Genomic DNA, 13,178 nt, shown 5'->3' on the forward strand with positions numbered 1-13,178 from the left:
ATTGCAGATCTCATTTCTACCTACATTCAAAAGCCAGCTCTTGTTGGCCATCTTCTGTCTACCTGTCTTGCAAAGAAAAGTGATACACATTCCATTTAAATTCAAGTGCTTGTCTCAAACCACCAAGACTTTAAGACTTCTATTCCTTTTCTCTCTCTCATTTGTGTTTACGTGTCTTGTCAGCTTCATTTTTACATGTATTGTTTCTAATCTACATTAATTGCCAAAGGGAGCTACAAGCCACCAAACTACTATTCACTGAAAATATTCCAGCTAATTAATTAATTTCTCAGAAAAACATCTCTGCTAACCAGCATTGGGAGGCAGCTAAAAATGCAATGGTCAAATTTAAAATGGGCAGGTTTGCATTCTTTCAGAAGTGCGTGAACTTTTATTAGCCACATTTTCAAACTAAACCAGATAATCATTATCTGTTGAGGACAAGAAGGGATAAGAATAAGCAAGCAGTCTAATATTGGGTTCCCACTGCATTTGAACATGAAAATCTAAAAGCAGGAGCGCAGTTTCTGTGTACAACTGCTTAGTTTTATACTTAAAACCTGTTTATGTTGGAAATATGTTACTTTTTGAACACATAGACCTTACATTCTTACAGATACAATGAAAGGCACAGAGCCAGGAACACAGATGCATCTGTTGGTTTCTTTAAAGGCACCAATGTTATGATTTTTTGTTAACAAATCATGGATGATACGCACATCATCTGTGGTTTCAAAAGCAGATAGACATATATCTCCAAATACGCTTATTGGCCTTTGAAGACATTTTAAACTTCATATATTTAGCAAACCAACAATTGAAACATTCCCTGCCATGAGAGATTCAGTTGATGATCAGAAGAGATCATAGGCATTTTATGGGAAATGTGACTATCCCACTTAAGCCACAAGTCAGACAACGATTCAGAGCCAGCTTGTTACCAACGCAAACTTGCGCTGTTTGAAGGTCTGGTAAATAAGAGTACTCTTACGTTGTCCTTCCAATCTACCTGTGAATTTGCCATGTCCCCATTTTTTTGCTATACCATTATTATTTACAGCCAGAGAAGACAACATATCAAGATTCTAATCAGCACATTAGGTGGGGGTTCTATTTGTATTTTTCCTTAACTTGGGACTAGAAGTCAGTTTCCCATCTATTTAAGTGCATCCCAAAAACACTCCAATCATTTGTTCAAATATAAATGTCACCAGTTACATGAAGATACTATGCTGTCTAGCATGTCTTGGGAAACACTGGTAGAGTCATAATCTTATGTTATCATGCAGCAAAAGGTTTCATAACAATTCATACTGTACTTAATGAACACTGAAAAAAGCAAGTAGTTCCATCATGCAAAATAGTTTATAACACACATACATAAATTTCACCCTCCATTAAAATCACCAAGGAACTAACTGTTTTTAATGGAGAAAAGAGTTTAGGGGTCAGGGGGTTAGTCTAGGTGTCAGTTTAAAACAGTAAGCCAAAAAAAGGCTCGGTTTTAATCACATCTTCCTGCATGTTAGGGGGTTTGCTACTAGTAGGCGAACACAACACCCTGCTGACAAACAAATAAAAGCAGTTTGAACTTCCCTAAGACTGCAAATGTAAAGTTGATCATGCAAAACCTCCAGTCTAAGAATACGTGATGAGAAAGTATTAGCGATTCTACATGTGAAGGTCCCTTCCCATGACCCACACATCCCAGATTGTGTACAGGCAAGGCCGTAAGACAGACTGATTCAGAGATATCCTTATTATATAAGGCAATATTCCATATTTCATTTAAACTTGCTACAATTTTTGCCTTCCAATACCATCTCATTTAATTTCTGGCCTATATCAGGTGTTAACAGTCTCATATATGCCACCAATTCCTGGACGCTACTGGAACAGGTCAAACACAAGCCAGAGTAGTGACACTTCGTTTGCTGGTTTTTTTTGGGTTTTTTTTTGGGGGGGGAATGGGGGGGGGGCTGTTGGTGTTTTTGGGGGGGGGGGTTGGGGAGGGAGGGGTGGAGGGCGTATTTGGGGTTTTTTTTGTGCGTGTATGTTTTGTTTGGTTTGTATTTTTTTTTTAAATACACTTCACCTAAACTCTAGTCATCCTACCTACTACACAGAAAAAAAGGGACTGAGGAATATACAAACACAATTCCCTCAAAACAATTTAAGGAAATCTAGAGATCCCATATGAAATCTCAATACAATAAAAGTAAATTGGGAGTAAAAGAAAGTATTTTCAGTACCAAATTATTAGATGAAAGGATGGTAACCTTTCACTTACCTATTGTGATGATGTTTGCAGAGAGGAAATGGAAACAGTTTCCATCATGGAGCATGAGTTCTTCTCTTTGTGTCAAATCCCCTGCTACAGATTTTGGAGAAGTCAGAGCCATCTCAAGCTTTCAGAGCAGCCTAGCAACAGTGCTTGCTCCAAGACAAAGTATTTCAGAACAGATATCTGCAGAAAGATTCAGCTGAGTAATAAAAGTATCTGAGAAAAATCAAGAATTTCAGGATGTTGTTGGCTTACTTCGGAAGTCACAGCCAGTGCCTTCTCTGGAATTCCACATTCAGGAGACTGTCCTGGTTTAATCCTGCTGACACATATTCCACGCATTGAAGAATAAAATTCATAGTATCAGTGTGGAGAAAGAACTGTCACTGAGCTCAGTCTTGATAGAATGGATGTGATGGCCCTTCCCAGGAACAAAATAGTTACAAGCATTCAGTGTATCTTCCTAGGGTCTCTTGCATGTTGCAAACCTGGAGAGACATTTTTTTAAAATAATGGAAGTTGCTTTAACTGTTTATTATACAATATTTACTGCAGGAACATAGCTAGATGACATGCAGTGGACTTACCTCAGCAGTTGCTTATACCCAGATAGCTCCTCACATAACAGAAGCCACCAACTCTTCTTTCCCCCACCCCAGTATTTTCTATAATCGTAGAAAACTATGCTTTTGCCAGCAGCAACTTCTCCAGAAACCAAACTACTCATGCTGAGTTTAATTTTTTATATATATACATACACACACACACATATATACAGAAACATATAATATACACACATAGGCTTAACTCAATCATTCTACATAAGTGAATGTATCAGCTATATTCCCGAAGGACAGCTTTGAGAACTATCTGCTGTGATGCTGGCTTGTTCATTCAGTTCTGTCTCTTACCCTTTAAAGCTCTTTTCTCCTCTTACATGCCGTCAACTGTCTCCATACTGTATCTCTTAATCGTTGTCTGGCATTCTCCTTCCCTTTTCTTACCTATCTCCTGCCCACTGGCTACAGAAGACTCACCTTTCCAAAACTTTCAGATGGATACCTTCCTCAGAGAAATAAGGTCAAAGGCTCACTCCAAAACAGCAATCACACAAGACAGAAACCTGGGATCCTACCTTGTGCTGGTAACTATTTGAATCTATGGGAGTCTCCTTCAGTTTGTAATTACAAGTTGAGCTCTGAAACATTGCCCTAACATGTTTTGTTGTGAAAGCACAGATCCAGTTTGACATTATTTTAAAAGAGAGAGGGCAATGAGGCATCACTATTAATTTACAGTGAGTAGAAATAGAGGGGGGGTTTGAGACATTTGTAGCAAAAAATGACTAAGAGATGTCCCTGTTACAGCATCTGCCAGGTTGAAGTTGTACCTCTCTCCTTGTCTTTGGTCCCTCATTCAGCTTCTTTAGGAAGTCATTTCCTCTCTACGACTATCTTTTTTACCAAGCCCCACCTTCTCCCTTCTCTATCTTGTCAACATCTCCTCTGTTGAGAGGGAGCATGTCAGTCAATGAAGTAATACCCATACACAGAGCCAAATGCATAGCAACTAAGTAGTGCTTAGCAATATTAATCCTGTGGAAATTCAGTATCATTAAAATCACTTGTTTCCACATTTCAATGGGAAATATCTCAAAGGGTATCCCGTGGCTCTGAAATAATTTTGGGCATATCAGTGGGTGAAATTCATTTGGCAAAGAAAATGTTTATTACAAAGCACAGCTAGAGTCACCAAACCCAATATTATACACTTAAGACATATTTCACAAACTGACTGGATTGAAAAGGGAGGGAGGGAGGTAATAGGTTGTCAAAGATACTCTTTGTCCCCCCGCAAATATACATCCTTGTACATGCCGTCATCGTCTCTGTAATTGTATCCCTTCATCATCTGATATATACATATACATAATTAGTTAAAAGAATACAGAACAAACATTCTGCTTTAGACTGAACAAAAACAATTAATACATTTCCATGTATTCATAAATAAATGTTTTTTCCTTTAAGTTAGTCATTGAATTAATACCAAAAATATATTTATGTACACACAGTGCTGACCCACCAAGGCTCATTCTAAGCTTTTCTATCCTGTATATACTTTTTACTAGACCCTTTACTGAGGCACGTTTGTGATTCTGACACTTTTTGAAGTCCAGCTGCAACTCTGTGTCTTCTATGACGCCAGAAAAAAGGTAAGCATTCATAACTCTTTCTTGGCAAGACACACCTCTAACACTGGAGGTGCACCTCTTGCTGCAGTTCATTTGGGGGTGTTCTGATGAAACTAAAGCTGTTTCTCTCAGCTCTTGCTGATCTGCTAAGAAGAAGTTATTACCACTACTACATCTTCAATGTTCTACCATGAGTACAATATGAATGGCATAGCAGCCTGTATTCAGCTGAACTAATACTATGCATGTCGAGGAGGAGTAGAAACAAGGTACTTGAAGCAAGTAGGTGTCAAACACAGTAGATGCTGGACTCAACTCAGCAGCAAGCCTGAGTTATCTACTAATAGAATCTGGGGGCAGATACCAACTTTTTGCTGCAACTCACTGTATATCTAACAAGCACCTAATAAAACAGAATACTAATTCACAACTTTAGTTTGCTATCACAACCACCCTGTAAAAGCATGTTGATAGATCTATTGGTCTCATATTTTCAGATGTATCTGTCTACACGACAACACTTGTCTCCTGGTTACCACTAACTGCTGTCTTATCAGCATTACGGAGTTTGCAAACTGAATCCCACACCCTGGGTTAATTTCTCTATTCCATATAAGGTGACAATATGAGAAACTGATCCTATGGCTACTGGTCGACTTCCGCCTCGCAAGCTGTCTGCTAAATGCTGCTCTAACAGAAGGTTAACAGTGCCAAAACTCCGTATCAAGTCTATAACCCTTTCTAAATATTAGTATGGTTTTACTGGCTGTTTCAAAAATCAAGGACAAAAGAAACCCTGCAACCTTTTACCTGTATCCAACCCAATCCCATCACACATCTTACACCACAGACAACAAAAATACCACCACCTAGTCATGGTGCTTTGCCTTCTCCTCTTCTCCCGCCCAACTCTCAAACATGGAATTTTTGGAAGACTCTAGAATCCAAAGCAGATATGGAAAAGTTAGTCAAATTAAAAAAAAAAAAAAAAGCCTTTTTTATGTCTGCCTTTCAGTGTGAAAGCCGTGGGGTAAAGTAGCTTCTGAAATTTAAGTATGCCTGTTTCAACTGTGACTGAACACATATATACATTTAAAAATGGAAGAAAATCCTAAGCAGCTTTTGTTTCTAGTTAGTATGTGTTCTTCAAATAAGCATGTACCATGCATACCCTGTTCCCTTTATTTTTTTAAAGGAATTTGATTTCTCCCTTTCTGCTAGTATCTACCCACTACCTATAAAATCCTACAGCTTAAACATAAGTCTCTTAGGAATAAGATAGTCTTGTTATCTTTATACACAGCACCTAGTACAGATCTCCCTAAAAGAGTTTGTGCAGCTGAAACAATAGTAACATGTTAAAAAAATAGAAAAAACTTCAGCAAAGGAATTATCTTAGTTTTTACACACAGAGCAACAGTATTGTAGCAAGGTTAAACCAAAGAAAAAACCTACACAGCCAGAAAACAGTCATTGCACACACTATTTAAACATTTCTATAAGTCAGTGACTAGAAGATATCTGCAAATATAGTTGCTGAAACTCAGTATTCAACTGTGCAAACAATTTACCAAGAATCAGACTCCTCACCCGAAGGGAAAGCCTGGTATGCATTCAGTGTTGATCCTGCTTTGGAGCAGAAGGTTGTAGCAAACAACCTACCTTCTGAGGTCCCCTCAGACTTGAATTATTCTAGGAACTGAAATGAATTTATTACTAGAAGTAGAACTTGTATGATACTCATCAGGAGAATTAATGACCCTATAACCCACTAGGTCCTTACATGGATTAAAATACAAAAGAAATATTTTCTGTTAATGGCTTTTGTAGAATTATCAAAGACCCCAAAGTTAACAAAGAGCTATCAGACTCCTTTAACAGCATCACCTTATCCAGTAGTAATGTCATTAAAGCATGCAAATGCTGCAACAGTAAAGCCATTGTTCTGAAGTGACCAACATTTGCTTAAGACTAAACCTTTCTGTTATTACATTTGCTGTGGCTGCTAATTCCCATACGTTGTTTATACTTTGCATTTATGTAAACTTTTGCTGAAGATAGAAAATACGCTGAGACAGACCGTAGCTGAGGAAGTCTTAAGAGATGATCCTGCCTTGATGACTCTCTCCTGTAGCCTCTCCCTATAACTTCCAAAACCAGAGCTAAGTAACAGATCTTCCTTGTCTAACTTTCCCATCCCATTCAATAAGCATCTTCAAAATTTCTTGAGCACAACAAAATGTACAATGTCAAGAAAGGTAGACTGAATACAAAGAAGAAGTCAAGTAGCTATAGTTAAATAGATAAATGCACATTTTTTCAGTATATTTGCTTTCACTGCACCTGCCCCTGATTTACAGTGAATGAGAAAAGACTCAAGAACGTTTTTTTAGAACTTTAGGACAGAACCAAAACTAGACATTAAAAGGCATCTCAGGAGTTAAATCAACTGTGTCCACTGAAAAAGCCAAAACTGTACTCAACAGCATTTCTGAAGTTACTCCACTGCATGCTCTGAGCAAGTACTTCTAGAGAGGACAGGCACTGCCTCACAGCAGGTGAGTTATCTGTCTGCTTTGGTCATCAACTTCTCCTCCTAACCACAATTTTATAGCCACTAGCCACAAAGCACCATTTCTGGTACACGCGCATTAAGTGTTTAACCCTGAGATTAATCCAGGAAGCCACAGCTCATAGGACAGATGAAACTGTTTTAACATTGAGACAAAATCTATCCATTTCCTTTTCAGAAAGCTGAACTGGTTGGTAGTTATTTTGCCAGACTCTCTCACCTCTTTGCTTTAGGGGGTTTTTGAGAGGTCATTTCCTGTGTAGGAAGTTCAATCACTGTGACTCATTATACACCAAAGAACATATCCATGAGAGTGAGGAAGACTTAATGGGCACAGATGTTCATGCTGGTACATACTGGCATCATTTCAGTGAAAGCAGATGAGCTGCAATACTTTACATTGTATGAGGATGTGGCTCACTGAATATTTTATTGTCTTGAGTCATGTCAGATTCAGGTTCTTTACTCTTTTTTCTGATCTGAAAGTGAAGCTATCGTGACTCAGCTGATCTGTAAATGTCTTCTGTTTTCATGCAAAAGATGTTCTTTCTTCACTCGGTCCCACCTTTTAGGGCTTCTGTATAGGTCCTTAGATTTGCTCCTCTTCCCCCCCCACCCCCCCTTCTTCTCAGAATATCTGTATTTAAAAAAAAAAAAAAAAGCAAAGCCCAGCCCCTCTCCCCAAAACAGCAAGCTGAATGTCCCCGTAAATCCTAGGCAGCCAACAGAAAAGCACACAATTAATCCTTAAAAATACAGCTGGATTCAAATTGGTATCTCAGAACAAGATTCAGGGGCCAGACTTCCTATTAAAGTAAATGAAAGAAGCTCAGTTGGCTTTCCTGGAAAACTTCTTGTGAAGATTGTATGATGAAAAATATCAGTTACATTCTCCGAAAATGTTTCGTCTCTGTTATACTAGGAAACACTCTGGCCTCTGAGAATAGCACTGCTCTTTGACAAAAGTCACAAAACAGCCAAAAGAGAGCAAATGTATCTGTTCAGACCACATGAACAAGATTTAAACCAACTAGTCAGGTTAAGAGACCTACCTAAGTATTATTGTGTGAGGTTCCGTATTCCCTTAGAAAACAGGAATTAAAACCCTAGAGGCAGGATAGATATTACTTACAGACAAAAAAAGCTGTGTACACCATTAACAATCCTTTAGCCATTTTTATATCACTGTAGTATTTAAAGTTTAACCCCAAAAGACCTGCTTTTGTGTTCAGGGAGGTATCGTGTGGCATCCACCAGAACTCAGACAAGCTCTGATATCCTTCCAGAACAGATACACTGATATTGTGGATGAAACATACAAAAACTAAGTCATCACTTAAACCTAAATAGTTCTATCAGGAAACAGATCAATAGGATAAAAGATAAAAGTGTTATCAAATGGGAGAAAAAAATATTTTAAAGCATTCGAATCTGAGACTTGGGATTTGCTTTTAAACTCTACTGCGGTTCACTATGACATGCTGCTCATTTTAAAGAATGCAACTCCATTCACTGGGCAATTCCATTTGAGATAACTTGCACGCCCAGGCATGTTACTTCACATCCAAAGCAACTGCAAAATGAAAGAAGTCGGTTTCAGGACTATGGAACAAGGGGGTAAGCCCACACCTTAGGGTGTGATACAACATTCTTTTTCCCAAGGACAGCGCACACAGAAGAAACTGGCATATGATACAGAGTCCTCTGGCAAACAATTCAGTTAAAAATATAAGGGGGAAGCAGAGAAAAGGCAGTCAAGAAAAGAAGACATCAGAATATCTTTCTGGCAGCCTGATGCATTCACCTTACACCCAGAACACAGTCATCCCACTTAAAAGGAACACTTAACATTTGTCAGCTTTTCCTCACCCACCCCTTACAGCTTGAACTAGAGCTGCACATGCAGGAGAACCCCGCATTTTTGCTGAATGATGTAACTGAATATTCCTTATGCAAGTAAGGAGACATTATTAAATCCAAATAATTTATTTCAGGCTTATATTGACTGTGTCATATGACTTCAGCATTTACTTAACAAAACTTGAAATTTGCAACAATTTCTATATATAGGGGAGAGACTTGTTTGTAATCCCCTTCCCTATTTATCCTGAGTTGCCAAAAACCCTCTCAGTTTCATAATCATTACTTGTTGCTAGCCAGTTCTCAAACCTATCTGAAATGACAATGGAAACATAGCATACAGCAGCCTCTTGCTTCTTAAGAGCATTTGCATTTCTTATTAGCAAGGGAGAACTGGAAATTTTTATTAGAAGAACAAAGGGAACTAATTAAGCAAGACTCTAAATCTCATCCAATAGCTTGGCTCAAAAGTACTTTGAAAATACAGGTTTCATACTATAGACCATGAAAAACGAAAAGCCTCAGAGCAGGAATGGGGAGAAGATGATCTCCTTGTTAGGAGACAGACAGGAAGTGACTACTGCTGGAAAACTAAGCTTTTACTGCACATGGGAATTTGTGAGTCATATTAAAGACGAGACGCAGATTATGGGCTCCAATGCCATTTGTAATCAAAAGATCTATAATAGTAATAATGTTAATACTCTCAATTATGTTAGCAGTCTTGGTCACTCTCCAGAAGCCCAACTTTTTTTTTAAATTTTTTTTCTTCAACCTCATCTAAAAAGGCAGGAATTTCTTTTAAGAATATTGCCTATGGCCTTTAATCAAGCTGCTTTATTTCTGTACAGCAGTTTATTGCTATACTGATCAATCTCAGATATTAAGGAATAACTTATGCTGGGGGAATTAGAAAGAAGATGGCAACATGCGTTCTCCTTTTGCAAGTCAGTGGTAAATGATCAGCTTTCTCCTGAGGATGCCTAGTAGGACCAGATACAAAAGCCTAAGCAGAGGAAGGACAGTAAGAGAGAATATGAAATAAAATTAATATATCTTGTTAGCTAAATGGTGAGGTAAAATGGTAACAATTTAACTATTGCTAGTGACAGAGGATATTACCCTAATTAAAAGCAAAGATTTTTTTCACCAGCCTTATTCCAGCCATCTTTCAGCACACATTTATTGTAGTTTTCCACCACTTGTGTCATTACTAAGACAAAAAGCAGAAATTTGTAACCTCAAATTGGAACAATATTAAAAGCCAATTAGGGTAAATAAAAACATTTCAGATGCACAGAATAGATCCAGAGCACAGGTTTAGCATCACTGATGACTACATTTTCCAATATAAAATGGCCAAAACTCCCAGCAAGGGAAGGCACACATGTACTACAGCATCTTTCACCTGTATTCTGATTTCACTTCTCTAACCTACTCTGGGTAACTGGAAAGGGATAAAACTTTGGCTGTTTGACACAACTGAAAGCCAGTAAGCAGGCTTCATACCACTGGAGAACATCAAGCACGTGCACACACACTAAAAAACCCGAGCTAATTACATGCAGCTTTGGGAGAAGAGTACACAAGCCCATTCAATAAAAACTGCAAAAATAGGACAATCTAGTAGTTAAGTTCTGGAAATGGAAGTCAAGACTTATCTTTAACTACACCTCCCTCTTTATAACACTGTGCAAATACTCCACAAATCTACACTACTTCCGAACATTTGACTTTCCTGAAAGCTTTACACAAAGTAGAAGCCAGTCATGACAGACTTCAAAACTAGAGATAATAGAAGGACACAGAAATAATGAAATGACCTTCAGTGACAGGGAGAAAGGTGATGAGCAGAGAGCATGGAATACCAATGCCAAGCACAAAAGAGAGAATGACAGACTTCGGAAGGATTATGGGGTTTCAAATCCATTACAAGAGATCCTCTCCAGCTCTCTTACAACTTAGGTTGCTTCAAAAATTTCACACCATAAATTTAAATAAGTGTAGGTACCGAACTTCCTCTGCAATTTAAAGCAGTGTATATTCTCCTTTGAACATCTCAAATCTCATCTATTTGCATTGTCCTTAGGGTCACATGTTGCTTAAGATTAATAATTGATCTATATTTAAGTGCCTTCTGTAAGAAACAGTTAGGTTGGGGAGCACTGAATTCTCTTCGTTTGCAATTCACACTTCATTTCCAATAAATACCCCTAGAAATTAGTTAATGACAAAAATATTTTGTGTGCACTCTCCTAATGCACACTCTATAATTGTCTATAAAGATTATCTTTCAGACATTTTTGAAAGCTTAGTAAGCCACCATCCTGGACCTAAGGCTGAGCAAAGATTTGCATAGCTAGCAATTTTTTAATTTACCACCACAAGGAACCTGAACAGAATCAAAAGCATGGTCTCTTTTCAAGTGGGTCTTTTTCACATCACCCTACTATAAGACAGAAACTGAGCTGGTGAAAGTGAAAACTGCTGCATGTGTATGCTGCAAACAAGAAAAACACCCTTACACTTGGCAACTTAAAGAGAAGGCTGTTTTGTTTTTGGTTTTTTTTTTTTGCCAAACATCCAAACTAATTTCTTAAAATAATGAATCCCTTTCTCCATTACCAGGAAGAGGTCTGGGAACCACTCAATTCATTCTCATTTTGTCAGAGGGCAGTGACGTACACAAACACTAACTAATGGACTTACTACAAGGTAGCAAGTCTTTAGGGCCTAATCCAATAAATTTCAAAGTACAGCTCTGCTTTGTTCACCACCTTATCGTGGACTTTAGTACTTGGTTAGTCAATAAATAACACTACTTCAATAACCTCCTCTGATTCAGAATCTGTCTAAACTCACAGGAGGGGAAGAAAGAAGTAGGATAAGTCACTTGATACTGTAGAAGACAAAAAACCTCTTAAGTTATTTAAGAAAGTATGATCCAGAAACAAAATCATAGACTGCAGTCTCGCTATCCAAGGCACACAGCACCAAATCCACTAAGTGGTTCCTAAGTGTAAACAAAACACACACACCACACACGCACCCCCAAATCCACACACCAGAAGCCAGCTCTAAGTGGGCATTACAACAATCGGTAAAGCCCATCTTTACCAAAGACTCACTCCAAAGCCAATGGAGTTTATGCAAGTCTTTCTGGCAGTTTCAGCCATCTGACAACCTACCTTCAGCTTCACTCACAGCCAGCTACCTCTGTACAATCCCATGTGCTCACATCCTTGACACACCAAATCAAGTAGAATATATTTCACTTAGTTCTTGCAGCAATCCCACTAAACAATACCAGCACATAACACATCCCAAAGCTCTGTTTTTCACTTTCTCCACTGCAGGCTATACAGCTTCTTCTAGGCACCTCAATTGCAAGCTTCTGTTGTTTCCTCAGGCTCCATCCCTTGCTCTTTTTTTTTTTTTTAAATAAATAGAACACGAATTACACGTTTGCAGTTAAAGGCAGAGAAAACTTCTAGAAAATACGTTCCAGCATCTAAGGGCACTAGGAAATCTGGAATAACAAGCTGGGGAGGGGGCACGTTGAAGGGGAGAAGAGGCAGGGAGCAGCTTCTTTTAAGTTATTTTATAGTAACTAGTCCTGCAAGGAGAGCTATGAAGAGACATCCTCTTAACATCAGATTCAACACAAAAAGTGGTATTGCAAGTTTCTGCGTAACAGCCTTTGGCAAACACCACCTGGAGGGGATGGGAACTACATAGTTTTTGCAGCACTTTCAAATCTCTCCCAGGAATGTTAACATGTAAAGCTCCTTCACCTTCCCACCTGATTTCCCTCTTAACTTCTGAGGCAATCCAGAGCTCCCTGACAACTATAAAGATGCCAGAAGATTCTTCAGGAGCCATTCCTTAATTAAATGGAAACAAGTGAGGCTGTGCTAAACAATAAAAAAATGCAGGGCCAGATCAGAACCAGGTATACAAAAACCAATCTCTCAAGTTGCATGCTGTATTTCTGACTCAAATGGATCTGAAAACCTCATTCAGCTAACGCTTTCAGGTCCATGGATATGGGAAACTGCACTTCTAAAATTATTTCAGTGCTTATTTTAACATTTACCTCATGCTTGCTTGAAATCCAACCTCAGATGGATCAAACAGTGAGCTCTTTAACAAATGAGATCCAAAGGCCTGCAGGCTAGCTTCAAGCACATAGAGGCTTAGCAACAAAATTCTTACATAGCTCTTCTCAGCAATAGAGCCCAACGCACTTGACTCAAAGAGTATCTTTT

The 13,178-nt window shown here is 38.5% G+C and overlaps 1 long non-coding RNA gene across 5 annotated transcripts in view; it reads right to left on the minus strand.

Moving 5' to 3' along the window:
* LOC142092354 (uncharacterized) overlaps positions 1 to 13,178 on the minus strand; it is a 70,759-nt gene that overhangs the window by 47,670 nt on the left and 9,911 nt on the right. For 4 of the 5 annotated variants that reach the window (XR_012677024.1, XR_012677022.1, XR_012677023.1 and 1 more), the window contains exon 3: positions 2,291 to 2,772. This is a non-coding gene — a long non-coding RNA (uncharacterized LOC142092354). Of the gene's footprint in view, positions 1 to 2,290; positions 2,773 to 5,347; positions 5,416 to 13,178 lie in introns of all 5 variants that reach the window. The other variant, XR_012677021.1, reaches the window with a different exon arrangement.

This window comes from Calonectris borealis, chromosome 23 (genome assembly GCF_964195595.1).
Source record: "Calonectris borealis chromosome 23, bCalBor7.hap1.2, whole genome shotgun sequence".
NCBI classification, from domain to species: domain Eukaryota; kingdom Metazoa; phylum Chordata; class Aves; order Procellariiformes; family Procellariidae; genus Calonectris; species Calonectris borealis.